General features: G+C 48.6%; 1 non-coding gene across 1 annotated transcript; it reads left to right on the forward strand.

Annotated features, from left to right (window-relative positions):
• Positions 1–6,348: 6,348 nt before the first annotated feature.
• TRNAA-AGC (transfer RNA alanine (anticodon AGC)) lies at positions 6,349–6,421 on the forward strand. Its single transcript has one exon. It is a non-coding gene; the product is annotated as a tRNA-Ala (tRNA).
• The last annotated feature ends 7,045 nt before the right edge of the window (positions 6,422–13,466 follow it).

Genomic DNA, 13,466 nt, shown 5'->3' on the forward strand with positions numbered 1-13,466 from the left:
GCCAGAAGATCCATCAAGCAGGACACATACAAACAGGTTTCCCTGTGAAACTCATGCAGCAAGTCAGGGAGCAAAGAAATAGCAATGCTTTGAAACCCACTTGTCCCCCCATTCAGACAATGATGCGCTCATCATCAGTTCTGACTAACAGAGGGAGGAGGGGAGAAACAGTAAGAACAAGACAAAATTTTTCAAGAAACTGAATTTGTAAATTTGTAGGTCATTTTCTTACATGCTCCCTCCTCATCTAGTCTGTACTGAAATGTTTGACAAGATACACAATTCACTATCAGCGCCACTTTGCTCCACTCAAGCCCAAATCAGAAGTCAGAGCTATCAAAGTAGGAAGGAAGACACTCAAAAATTTTATTTTGGGAAGAGAAAACCACTCCACTGAACTAAACCTTGAGTAGTCAGCTACAACGCAAATGGGGGAAAGCTAAAAAAAAAAAATCAGCTGTACTAGTTCAGACTGATACCTGCAACCCCCAACATCCTGCCACCACAGCACTGAGCGGCCAATGTGGCTCTTGCATGCTTAGTCGAGGCAACTACCGGATGAGTTTTCACAGCACACCCGCCACACGCTTGGCAGACTGCAGCTTTTGCAGCTGGGGAAAGGCATGCAAAGCGCAACCCTCACTGAGGAGGAAACAGAAATGATGGGGAAGGAAGGCAGGATATCTAAAAACTTGAGCCAAACGCCAAATCTGAATGAGATCTCAGTAATTCCTGGTGGGCAAGCTGGCCCAAAGCATGTGTGTGAAGAAGCTAGCCATGTCTGAACAACTATGCAAAGATAAGCAAGAGATTCATGAGCAGGCTGCAGACTTTGAACAGCTGTCCCAGCTGCTGCTAGGTCACCACCAAAGTCCGCATCCCACTTTGTTGAATAAGTAAATCTCCCACACACCTCTCTGCAGAGGAGGTGTCAGCAAGCTGCTGAATATACCAACAAACAAGCATTTCTGAGTAAACTGGCTTTAAATTGGCTGTCAGAATGCCAGCAGGGCCCCAAGTCCTAAGGAGATCAGATTTGTACTGATGGACACTTGGGCAAAGCTGGCCAGATGGGGTCATGTGAACATCCCCAGCACCTGCTTCCTCTTCACAGACAATTTTTCAGCCCTTGGACTGATGACAAGTAGTTTCCCACAAGGAAAATCCTGCACTGTTCTCCAAAAACTGGAGGGAAAGTGCCTGGTTTGCTTAATTTCGGGGATACCACAGTACCGGGCCTCATCAGCACTGTGACTTCCCACCCTGTTAGACACAACTGCTTGGCACAATATGCTCCTCTGCATAAAGCTGAATGGTGCTGGCTCCTGCCTTGGATTTCCAGGATCTGAGCCACAAGAAGAGCTAAAAAAATCCCAACTAACCATTCTTTTTCAACACAAGACTTCTTGATCTTGCCACAAGGGTACTATGGGGCTGGATGGGGCCTTGGGCAGCCTGATCTAGTGGGACGTGTTCCTGCCCATGGCAGGGCTGTTTGGAACTAGATGATCTTTAAGGTCCCTTCCAACCCAAACTATTCTATGATTCTATGATTATAAAACTGCAAACAGGAAGACATGGTCTGCAAAAGAAAGAAATCTAACTGGGGAAACAGCTGCCAGGACAGTAATAGGTGAATTCAAGCGTGGACCACAACATGCAAGAATGTGGAGCTTGTGCTAATTGTAATTGTGGTGCCTAGCCGTGATGCGCTTGTGGTGTGATATACATAGGTTATCGGTTTTGCTCTGTATTGATTATACACAGAGAGCTTGTTCTTGTAATGTCCTATGCAAACTGTAACCTGAAATCATATGGCTGCTTAGCTCTGTGTCATCCTTCATGTCAGGAGTTAAACAGGACACTTTTATTCCTGGTAAAACCCATTGCAAACAGACATCTAGGCTCTGGAGCTAAGGATTTCTTCACACGCATATTTAGCAGCAATTTTTTCATCACTGCCCGATCTTAATGCTGACATCTTGACTTCAAACATTGTCTGTGGGTAATACAGGAGTACATTACTCACAGCAGTGCACCCAGGAGAACCAGTAAATCCTCTCCATTTGAGTCCAAGCATCAGCTTTACCCTGGAATTACATTTATCTCTCTGGCTTTACCCTGGAATTACATTTATCTCTCCAGCACTAGGCTCCCATTAATGGAATTACCATGCAGGCTGTTTCATACTTAACACTTGAGAGAGGTGGGCTGGGATGGCACCACTCCAGCCTCAAACCGCAAAGCCTGCACTGTTTCTTCACCCTCCAGCAAGCTGCTGCCCTAATGAGCCTGACCCTCTGAGGAAAGCCAGGGAAACAAAAAAACCCAACCCGAATCAGGCAGGGCAATCAATAACTTTCTAGGAACACCCAAGCCTCTTGCTAGCTCTCTTACGACTCCAATTTAGCTCTCCTGCAGCAAACAGGGTGATGGCACAAGCAGAAGCAGCCCAGTGAGATGCCGAGCTGGGAAGCACGGCCAGTTCTCAAGCAGACACTTAGGGAGATGAATCTGCACCAGTACCTCCACAAATACCTGATGCTGAGAGTATCAAAGCAAACCTTCAGCTAAGGAGAGCACCCATCCACCTCAAAAATCACAGAGCAACCACCTGAGTCTGAATAGTTGTTTCAGAAATACCCACTGCTGCATAAAATGGGGAGGTGTATCACAGCAAAATAGCCAGGATTGCTAGTGTCAGCATGGGAGATTATCTTGCATGCGTGAGAAAACTGCTTTCCATCACACAGCAGCTATTGCATTGCCATGCTGAGTGACTGGCACTGACCAGTCCCTTAAACCCCCCTTGCACTACCCAATAAAATGGGCAACTGGGAGTGCCACAGGCTACCAAAAGGTAAAGGAGATGCAGCATGCAATCCAACCACAAAGCTCCACCAACAGCACTTCAACTTCTGCATCTCTTGGAGCTGTTCCTTGCACACAGCAGCTGTAGGCTTGTTAGTGTAACGGTTTTTTCCAGTCACCTCCAAAGGAACTTCTCTGTCCTTGGCAGGGAGGGATTGCAAGGATAAAGCAGAGATTCACCAGCACACAAATGATGTTTGCCCCAGGTATGGAGGCCCAGGTGCACAGCACTACCAAAGCAAGTAAAAGACAGCAAGGGCAAAGCTTATTTGCAAAGTATAGACGTGTCCTTACAACAGCTTGAGCTGTGGGAGCTCAACTACTCTCTCTCGTAATTAAAACGCAGGAAAGGAAAGCACAGGAATTACTCCAGCATGACTGTGAAGGTCTAAGAGACTTCACTAAGAGACTAAGTTTCAAAGCCGATGTTAACACGCACTCTTCAGTGTTTTTAAAAAGAAAGGCAAGGCTGCGGTCTTCCCCCTGCATTTTCTCTGCCAGTTGCTCTCAGCAACTTAACGATTCAGAAAGGCAGTGCGTGGTGACAGGAAAAACACATGTAACACCCAGGCAGTGAAACCTCACATCTGAGAACATCTATGCAAAATGCAGCCTGAAATGTTATTTCTAGCTCCACAGAGTTGACTTGACGTTTCACAAAACCGAGCTGCTGAAACGCTATTATTTGCGTTAAAGTTCACCAGAAGGAGATACTCTCAGATATCTCACTATTTTCCACATATCAGGGGAATAAAAAAAAAAAAAAAAAGCCTATGGGCAAGATGATGGGCTCCTGAAGCTCAGGGTGATGTAAAAGAGACAGGTGGACAACAGAATAAGAAATTCCATCCATGCAATGCTTTTCAGTCTGGCATCCAGGGGAATAGCTTAGTTAAGAAAACACCTTTATTTTAAAAAGAAAGTAAAGGAGCTGTCAGAATTATGAGTCAAGCTCCATGATAAGAAATCATATTGCTGGATGGGTGCGGCTGCCTGCCTGGTTGGTTGCTGTTGCAGTTTTTTAAAAAGATAAACGTGTCTTTCAGAACATGTTTGTTGTCCAGTTTTCCCCCTTCTGAAAAAAAATAACCAAAAAGGAAGCTCACAACCATGAAAATGATAAATGAAAAGCAGAATAGTTTCCAAAGGGCTGAGATCGTGCTTCACAGGCCCTTTAAAGTAAGATGTAATGTCCTGGTATGTTGAAAAGGACTAAAGAGGAATAAATTTAAAATTCCAAGTAGTTCAACAAAGTATTCAGAGAAGCAACTCTGCAAGAGGCAGAGCCCATTCACAAACCTGAACCTGTCAAGGAAAGTAAATAAATAGTCTATTTTTCAACTGTAAACTTGTTGATATATAGGAGTATTTAATCCGACATTCACAACACGGAAGAGGCTAGCTCAGCAAATGCATCCAGGAAAAAAAGTAACTTGTACATCAGAGGGAGAACTGCAGCAAATCCCTTTAGAAAGGGTGTAAAATTGAGCAGAAAGTCATTTTGAATCCAACAGAACAATGGCTTGATGACAGCTGAGGTACAAGTACAAAAGTACTGCAGGAAAGCAAACAGTGTAAAGCAACTAGGACCTCAACGGAGCGAAAGCTGCAGCAGATCTCAGATCTTGTCACTCTCTCCAGCCTCCCGCACTGCTCAGTAAATTGCAGTAACTTGGGGACAGGCATGACTGCCTGCAGCCCTGCCATAAACCAAACACCTTGCTGCTCTCCAAACAACAAGGTGTTAAGCAGCCACCACTGAGGTTACAAACAAGAAGGGATTTTGTAATCCTTTCAGTTTAGAAAGCATTTTGCACTGGCCTTCACTGCTGTTTGGTTTTGCCTCTTCTTATTCACAGAATATTCAAGAACATCAGTGGGGGAGAAAAGCGACCAAGCAAAAGCCAAGCCATTTACTAGAATTACAGGTTTTTAACTAAACTCTGGATATCACTGCCACTGAACACAGCTTTAAATTGAAGTGTCAAGCCCACAAATAGCCTCCTCTTCCTGAACATGGCACTGGCAGAGAAAGGTCCCAACGCCTTCAACTGCTTTGCCACGCACACCCCGATGGAGCGCACTCCCTTTTCAAGCCAAAAATAGGGCACCAAACCCATGCAGGTCAATGCGGCTCCCGAGGAGGCCCCAGCAAGTGCCCTCATCTGCTATTTCGGCAGGGACTCGAAGATCCCTGCTTCAGACCCAGCATCTCCTTCCTCGTCCAGCGGGAAGATCCTGTCCTTAACTGTACTTCACCTCGAGCACAAGAGCAAACAGAACGACTTCCCAAGGGAAAAGACCTCACGATTCACCAACAGTGCAAAGTTCCACTTTTTTGGGTGTAGTTTTTAAGGGATTTATCTCAAGGCAAGAGGGGGAAACAACTGCAAGCAGTGGGTTTGCTAATTCAGGCAACTTGAGCTGCCGCATCTCCAACTGCCCCTGCCACCCACAGGGACCAAACACAGCTGTCCCACCAGCGCTGCCAGCTCTGTCCCAGGCACCAGGTATTTCAGGGGGTCCCCCGGTTGCCCACTGGCCACCCAGGGTTTACCTGTAGCCCCTTGCACACCCCAAAGAGCAGCAGGGCTGGGGGCAGACAAAGGTTCACCACCCTGTCTCCCCAAGGACCCTGGCCTTGAGCACAGCCCCCCGCTCTCGCCTGGCACACAGCCCCCTGCCAAGCACAACAGACCCGCAGCCCCCGATCCCCCCGCAGCCCCAGATCTCCCTCCGCAGCCCCCTATCTCCCCACAGACCCCATCTTCCCCGCAGCCCGTGATCCCCCCGCAGCCCCAGATCTCCCCCTGCAGCCCCCGAGTGCCCCGCAGCTCCCCATCTCCACGCAGCCCCCATCTCCCCGCGACTCCCCATCTCCCCCGCAGCCCCCCATCTCCCCGCGGCTCCCCATCTCCCCCGCAGCCCTCCATCTCCACGCAGCCCCCCATCTCCCCCGCAACCCCCCATCTCTCCCCGCAACCCCCCATCCCCCTGCAGCCCCCGAGGGCCCCGCAGCTCCCCATCTCCCCCGCAGCCCCCGCTCCCCCCGCAGACCCATCCCGGCAGCCTCCGGGCACCCCGCAGCTCACGCGTTCCCGCCGGCGGTGCTCCAGGCTCCCGCACCGCGCCGCCGCTCCCGGTACACGGAGAACCGCAGCCGCGCCCGCGCCGCGCAGCTCTGCGCGCCCCCCGGGGCCCTCTGCAAGCCGCCGCTCCCGGCCCTGTGCCCGCGGCAGCCCCACGGCGCGCTCAGCCGCTCTCCCGCCCCCCTTCCCCCCCCACTCACCGCGGGGCTCCGCGCTACCTCCCGGCCCCGCCGCGGATCCTCCGGCGCGCGCCGCCGCCGAGCCCCCGGCCAGCGCGCTCCCGCGCAGGCGCAGCGGCAGCCCCGGACGGTACCCGCCGCGCCACGGCTGGCGCTGGGCGGCGCCTCTCGAGAAGAAGGCAGAACTCTGCCAAAACAGCTCTCGGGCTGGGGAATTAGCTCAAATGGTAGAGCGCTCGCTTAGCATGCGAGAGGTAGCGGGATCGATGCCCGCATTCTCCATTGTGCTTTTCTGTTTCGATTTTTTTTTCCGCTGCCGGATTGCAGTGTTCTGTCTTTGTGATCCCCCAATGCATTTTTTTTTTTCAACAAAATTCCTTCAATTTTTATTTCCTTTTACAATTCCTAAATATCAAGTAGTAATGGGACAAGGGGGAATGGCTATAAATTGGAGAGGGGAAGATGTAGACTAGATAACAGGAGGAAATTCTTCATGATGAAGGTGGGGAGGCTCTGGCACAGGTTGCCCAGAGAGGCTGTGGCTGCCCCATCCCTGGAGGTGTTCAAGGCCAGGTTGGATGGGGCCGTGGGCAGCTGGGTCTAGTGGGGGTGTCTCTGCCCATGGCAGGGGGGTTGGAACTGGATGATCTTTAAGGTCCATTCCAAACCATTCTATGATTCTGTGACACATTTGTTTAACTCGCGGCAAAGGCAAGCAGAACACTGCTGTATGTGCCACCGTGCAAAAGGACCTCTTGCTTTCTCATTCCATATTGGACAAGGCCCACAACAGGGAGCAGCATCCGCTCTCTCCAGTGTTCCCCACAACAGCTCCAGACCTCACCTGCTCATCCAGGAGCCCCAGAGGTCCCCTTTCCTGGGAGCTTCCAATATAGCCAAAACACTTATTTGCCTTTAGTAAATTTGAGAAGGACTCAAGATACCTCAAAGATGCATTGAAGTATGTGCCATTTAGTCAAGAAAATGGTAAGATTCTGCACAGTGAATTTCCCAAGTGCAAAGTTGAGGCAAATGTTCAAATTCTTTGCATTTTACTTTTATTCTACTGTGACAAGCCACAAGAAATAATCAAATGCTTTGAAGAAAAAGAGAGTGAATTTTAAAATCTGAAGGTCTGTCATGAAAAACAAAAAAAACCAGCCCCATAAGAATACATTCAGTTGGTATTTCCATCTGTCACAAGCTGAACTGGAAACTGAAGGTGGAAAACAATTCTGTGCACTTTTTCTGGTTACATGCATGAGGAAATGACCATTCTGGCAAATTTCAGTGGCAAAGAGTGGAATTCAGCTTTAAAGTTGCTCTCAGCCCTCAGCCTACACCTGATCAAACTGCAAAATATCCCATCCCCAGAGCTTCACAATAGGCCTGGGGTAGGATCCCCACTCTGCTGAGCATATGCCGGAGCCCTGAGGTGGTTGATGAAGGAAGGTATCTGGCTCAGAGTAAACAGTCTTAAATCCCAGGGAACTTCCCAGCATAGTCATCAGGTCCCCAGTAGGACCTGGGGCATGGTGGAAAACATCAGCAAATGCCTCCCAACTTCTTCTGCAACATCCATTAAAACACATCTTCAGAAATAATAAGAAGCCTTAATGTTACTGTGTCTCCTTTTAAAAAAGTCTTGGGGGAACTCCTTCTGTCTGAATAAATCTCACGTGCAGAGATTTTTGCACAGCAACACTACTTAGCTATGGTCTTTTTGCACATCTATAGCCATGCTGCACCCCAGGCTCAAGCCCTGTCTATGTCGCTCTTTCACCCCTGTAGGTTAAAGTCCTTCCAACCCCACTGGCTTTCTTTATAGGTGGCACAGATATTTAAATAAGACAATTCCCAATTAATTCCCAATAGCCCAAAGAAAGCCAGTGGGTCCATTAGTGTCTGTGGTCCGGTTCTCTCTTTTTCCACCCTAGCTTTGACGTCGTCTCAACCCTCAAGCCCTGCAATATCTTGGAGGCGATGGGCAAGCTCTGGATGATGGAAAACTCAAGAAAATTCAATCTGGTCAAACTAATGCGGCATCGCCCTCTGCAGACTGGCAGGCAACAAATGCCGCGGGTTGAGGAAGAAGATATAGAAGAAAAGCAGAGTTGAGCAAAAAATTCCCCTGACCATACTTTTTTTCTGCAGATCAATGCAGCGTCGTGGTTGCTGAATACATCTAGAAAGCCCCATTTTCTTGGGGTCCCATTTTCACTGGGATCATGGTGAAAGACTGAATACACAGGGATAAAATATGACGCAGATACTCACAGCACTGTTTCATTATAATGATTCCTACCCTCTGAAAAAATAAAACCAGAGTGAAACAGAGACACCAGCTTTTGTTTTACAATAACAAGACGGCCACATCAGAACAGCCAAAAAATTACTTCTTAATGGCTTTCTTGTGGGAATGTACAATGAGTTGACACAGCATGGGGCATCCATATGTGTGCATGCACACATGCAAGTTGGGGTGAGCATTTGTTCTCTATTTGCTGAGGAGCTCAAAGCTTGCCCAGCCACCTCGCAGCTCCCAGCCCCATGCTAGCAACATCTGTTTATTGACCTCCCTTTCTCTTTTGGCTCCCAATGCATCAGCTCAGCCATAAAGTCGGTTTCTCCACTCTAGCTCTGAGGTGCTTTTGCTTCCCTGTGCTTTATCAGCCTGCTGGCTCTTCAGGAATGGCCCAAGTTTTGCATTTCCTTCCCCTACAAAGCCTTACTTCAAGTCACACACAAGCTCAAGGAGCAAATGGTTTGCAGCAGTGGATCAAGTAAGTGTTAAAACAAATGAAGTTGGGTACATGCTTACGACTCATGGTTTTGATTGCCACAGTTGAATTTATGTAGCAAGTTTGCTGGTAGGCATCTCATGGTCAAGTCAGCAAAAGCTCTGTCACTACCCTGAAAATTTTATTGTCTTTAATTGCAATTAAATATATGGACAGTGACATTGTGAGAGCAGAGGGGACAGAATGGGAAACTGCTAGCGGGGGATAAGGCAAAGCTTTCAGCTTACACTAATGAGCTTAATTTAAGTATCCTTTTGTAAGTTTGCTCTAGGGTTATCTGCATAAATTTATTTTTTAAATTAAGTTTTCTTAAATGCAGAGGCACATCTCAGCTTCCCTAGATCCCAAGACACAAGACCTGCCTGTACTGCGTTCCTGCTAGCCATGTCCACAAGCGACAGGGGCCATGGGGACACCACCTCATTCTCCATCCCAGGTACAAAGGAGGGGAGGAGGGAGTAACCTCGAAAAGGACGTGCGGAAATGGTGATAAAGAAGAAGGCAGCACACAACAGATGTTATCATCGGACTCCTCAGGGAGTCAGACCTGGGTCTTTCCAAATGCCCAAATGGACAGACCTTCCACACCAGCAGTCTTCCATTTTTTCCATGGAAAGATGTACACATGCATTTCTCACCAATGTTTGCTGTTGGCTTTCTTAATTTTTTCCATTATGCTCTGGACTTGTCTATACCTCAGCGAGCAGGTCATCCTGGTCGTGCTTGCTGGGGAAGAGGGCAATAGATTTTTCAGGACATGCCTTTCGTTGTCCCAACAGTGAGGGCAGCCAAAGTGATGAGGGGGAGATGGAAGCTGATAACACCTTGGCATGGGTACCTGGCTTGTAAATCTAGTTTTTCACTAGCACAGACCGGTGTGTAGTGGGTGCTTTGTCCGTGTCAAGAAGTATACAGAAGGTCCACAAGACATAAACCACTCTGAAACCTCTACCAAACATTAGACTCTGTCTTTCAGAGACTCTTGACATCGGCGGTAGAGCAAGAACTGAAAGCTGTGAGGTGCCAGCAGTGGCTGGACAGGACTGTTGTCGGGCTGAATGACAGGCATCGGTTTTCAATGTATCTGGTGGACTTCTTGCCTGCATTCACTTATATCCTAACACTAGTGGTCTTCCTGAGAACATCATGTTAAGCAAGAAGAGCGGAGACATCCTTCACTGACAGCAGCACTCTATGCATCCATGTGCCAGGGAGAGTGTCCTGGCAACCACTGAAGCCAGAAGCTTTTACCATCCCCAAGCTCTTGGCTGGGGTTCAGCAGATTTCAGGTAATATGTAGGAGCACAAGCAAGGAGTCTTGTTCTAGCAAGACTGTCATGTGGATGACCCTGTCTTTCCTGGGAGGGAATGGGGAAGAGGTGTACCCTCTGGCATTCAACTCTTTTCTGGGTACTAAGGAAGGCGAATTTTAGATTCTTGAGCTCTTCTGGTGGCTGTTCCCCATCTTTTTTGGAAGAAGGATAAGGTGCTTCCCCAGGGGTACAACAAAAGCTGTGCTCCCCAGCCTGTGTAGCCACGTCCCCTGCCAGCATCAACAGCCATGGGAGAGAAAAACAGAGCTGGCCTTTGCCTCCAGTTCATTTGCAGTCTAATGAGACACTAGAGGCTGACAAGTTATTCTACAAGCAACTGGGAGAAGTCTCACGATCACTAGCCCTTGTCCTTGGGGTGGACTTCAACTTGTCAGATATCTGCTGGAAGTATAACATGGCTGAGAGGAATGAGTCTAGGAGGTTCCTGGAGTGTGGAAGACAACTTCTTGACACAACTGGTGAGCGAGATGACTAGAGAAGGTGCCCTGCTGGACCTGCTCTTTGTAAAGAGAGGAGGCCTTGTGGGAGATGTGATGGTTGGAGAACGCCTGGGGCACAGCAATTACGAGATGATAGAATTCTCAATACTAGGAGAAGTAAGGAGGGGTGTCAACAGAACTGCCACCTTGGACTTTGAACTGGTCAGAAGGCTGGTTGATAAAGTTCTGTGGGAGACAGTCCTTAAGTCCAAAGGAGCCTGAGAGGGCGGGATGCCCTTTAAGAACGAAATCCTGGAGGCGCAAGAGCAGGCTGTCCCTGTGTGCTGAAAAATGAGCCAGCAGGGGAGAAAAGCAGCTTGGCTGAGCAGAAAGATCTGGGCAGATGTCAGGAAAAAGAGGAAAGTATGTGAGCTTTGGAAGAAGAGGCAGGCATCTTGGGAGGACTACAAGGATGAAGTGAGTATGCAGAGAGAATATCAGCAGGGCTAAAGCCCAACTAAAACTTATATTGTCCAATTCTGTGAAAGATAATAAAAAATCTTTCTACAAATATATCAACAACAAAAGGAAGACCAAGGAGAATCTCCATTCTTTACTGGATACATAGGGGATATTAGTGAAAAAGGAAGAGGATAAGGCTGATGTACTTAATACCTCTTTGCCTCAGTCTTTAATAAGGTAAGATATTCTCTGAGTACTCAGTCTCATGAGCCAGAAGACAAGGAGGGGGAGCAGAACAAATCTCCCATGATCCATGAGGAAATGATTTAAGACCTTCTCAGCCAATTAGACATTCACAAGTCTATGGGGCCAGATGGGATCCACCAGAGAGTCTTAAGGGAGCTGGCAGAAGTGCTCACCAAACGCCTTTCCACCCTTTACCGGCAGTTCTGGCTGACTGGTGAAGTTCCACTTGACGGAAGGCTGGCAGATGTTACGCCCATTTACAAGAACGGTTGGAGGGAGGATCTGGGGAACTACAGGCCTGTCAGTCTGACCTCAGTGCCAGGGAAGACCATGGAACAGGTCATCTTGAGTGCTATCACACAGCACATGTAAGACAACCGGGTGATCAGCATCGGTTTATGAAAGGCAGGTCCTGCCAAACTAACCTGCTCCCCTTCTATGACAAGGTGACCCACTTACTGGATAAGGGAAAGGCTGTGGATGTGGTGTGTTTGGACTTCAGTAAAGTCTTTGACACCGTTTCTCACAGTATTCTACTTGAGAAACTGGCTACCACTGGCCTGGACAGGTGTATCCTCTGCTGGGTTAAAAAATGTCTGAATGGCTGGGCCCAAAGAGTGATGGCAAATAGAGTTAAATCCAGTTGGAGGCTGGTCACAAGTGGTGTCCCCCAGGGCTCAGTGCTGGATCCAGTTCTGTTCAATATCTTTATCAATGATCTGGATGAGGGCACTGAGTGTACACTTAATAAGTTCGCAGATGACACTAAGCCGGGAGGAAGTGTCAATCTGCTAGAGTGTAGGGAGGCTCTGCAAAGGAATCTGAGCAGCCTGGATCGATGGGCTGGGACCATCAGAATGAGGTTTAACAAAGCCAAGTGTAGAGTCCTGCGCCTGGGACACAACAACCCTGTGCAGCACTATAGGTTTGAGGAAGAATGGCTGGAAAGCTACCTGGTGTAGAAGGACCTGGCAGTGTTTGTAGACAGCTGGCTGAGTATCAGTCAGCAATGTGCCCAGGTGGCCAAGAAGGCCAACAGCATCTTGGCTTGTATCGGAAACAGCATGGCCAGCAGGATCAGGAAAGTGATTCTGCTCCTGTACTCAGCATTGGTGAGGCTGCACCTTGAATCCTGTGCTCAGTTTTGGGCCCCTCACTACAAAGAGGACATTGAGGTCCTGCAGCATGTCCGGAGAAGGGCAATGAAGCTGGTGAAGGGACTGGACCAAGTTTTACAAGGAGCGGCTGAGGGAACTGGGATTGTTTAGCCTAGAGAAGAGGAGGTTGAGGGGAGGCCTTATCACTGCCTACAACTACCTAGGAGGCTGTAGAGAGGTGGGTGTTGGTCTCTGCCCAAGCGATAAGTGACAGGACAACAGGAAATGGCCTCAAGCTGCACCAGGGGAGGTTCAGACTGGACATTGGGAAGAACTTCTTTATTGAGTCACTATTCCTGGAGGTATTTAAAAGATGAGTAGATTAAGTGCTTAGGGACATGATTTAGTAATGGGCAGATATGGTTGGACCTGATGATCTCAAAGGTCTTTTCCAACATAGGGATTCTATGATTCTGTGATTAATCTTCATACCACTGAGGGTAGGAGGAGAGAGCAGGTTATTTCAACCTGAAGTTAGCACGTGATGAAGCTTGAGTAATGGCAGGGTAATCCTTGGGGAGGGGAAGAGCCAGTGGGAATTTGGGAGGAGGTGTAGGACCAGAGACCCTGCTTGCTGCAGAGAGGCAGTGTTAGGGTGGCACGGGCAGGGGAACGAGCTAGGCTGTGTAGGCATCCAGCTTGCATGTGACCAGGGGGCTGCCCATGCACCAGCCCCTTCCAGGGGAATTAACCCCTAGGAGAGGGGGCAGGGAGGCAGTAATGTGCTCAGCATCACTCCCTGATGCAACTCCTTGTGAAGTATTTGCAAACTCTTGCATCTCTATCCATGCTTTAGCACCGTGGTGGCCTGATTTTTGGATGGATCCGTCAATGACAACTACTCCCTTGCTCAGGGCTAAACCCTGGCAAGTGGCTACATGATCGGGGTAAGAAGCTAAAGCTGCCTC

This window comes from Phaenicophaeus curvirostris, chromosome 5 (genome assembly GCF_032191515.1).
Source record: "Phaenicophaeus curvirostris isolate KB17595 chromosome 5, BPBGC_Pcur_1.0, whole genome shotgun sequence".
Lineage (NCBI taxonomy): Eukaryota > Metazoa > Chordata > Aves > Cuculiformes > Cuculidae > Phaenicophaeus > Phaenicophaeus curvirostris.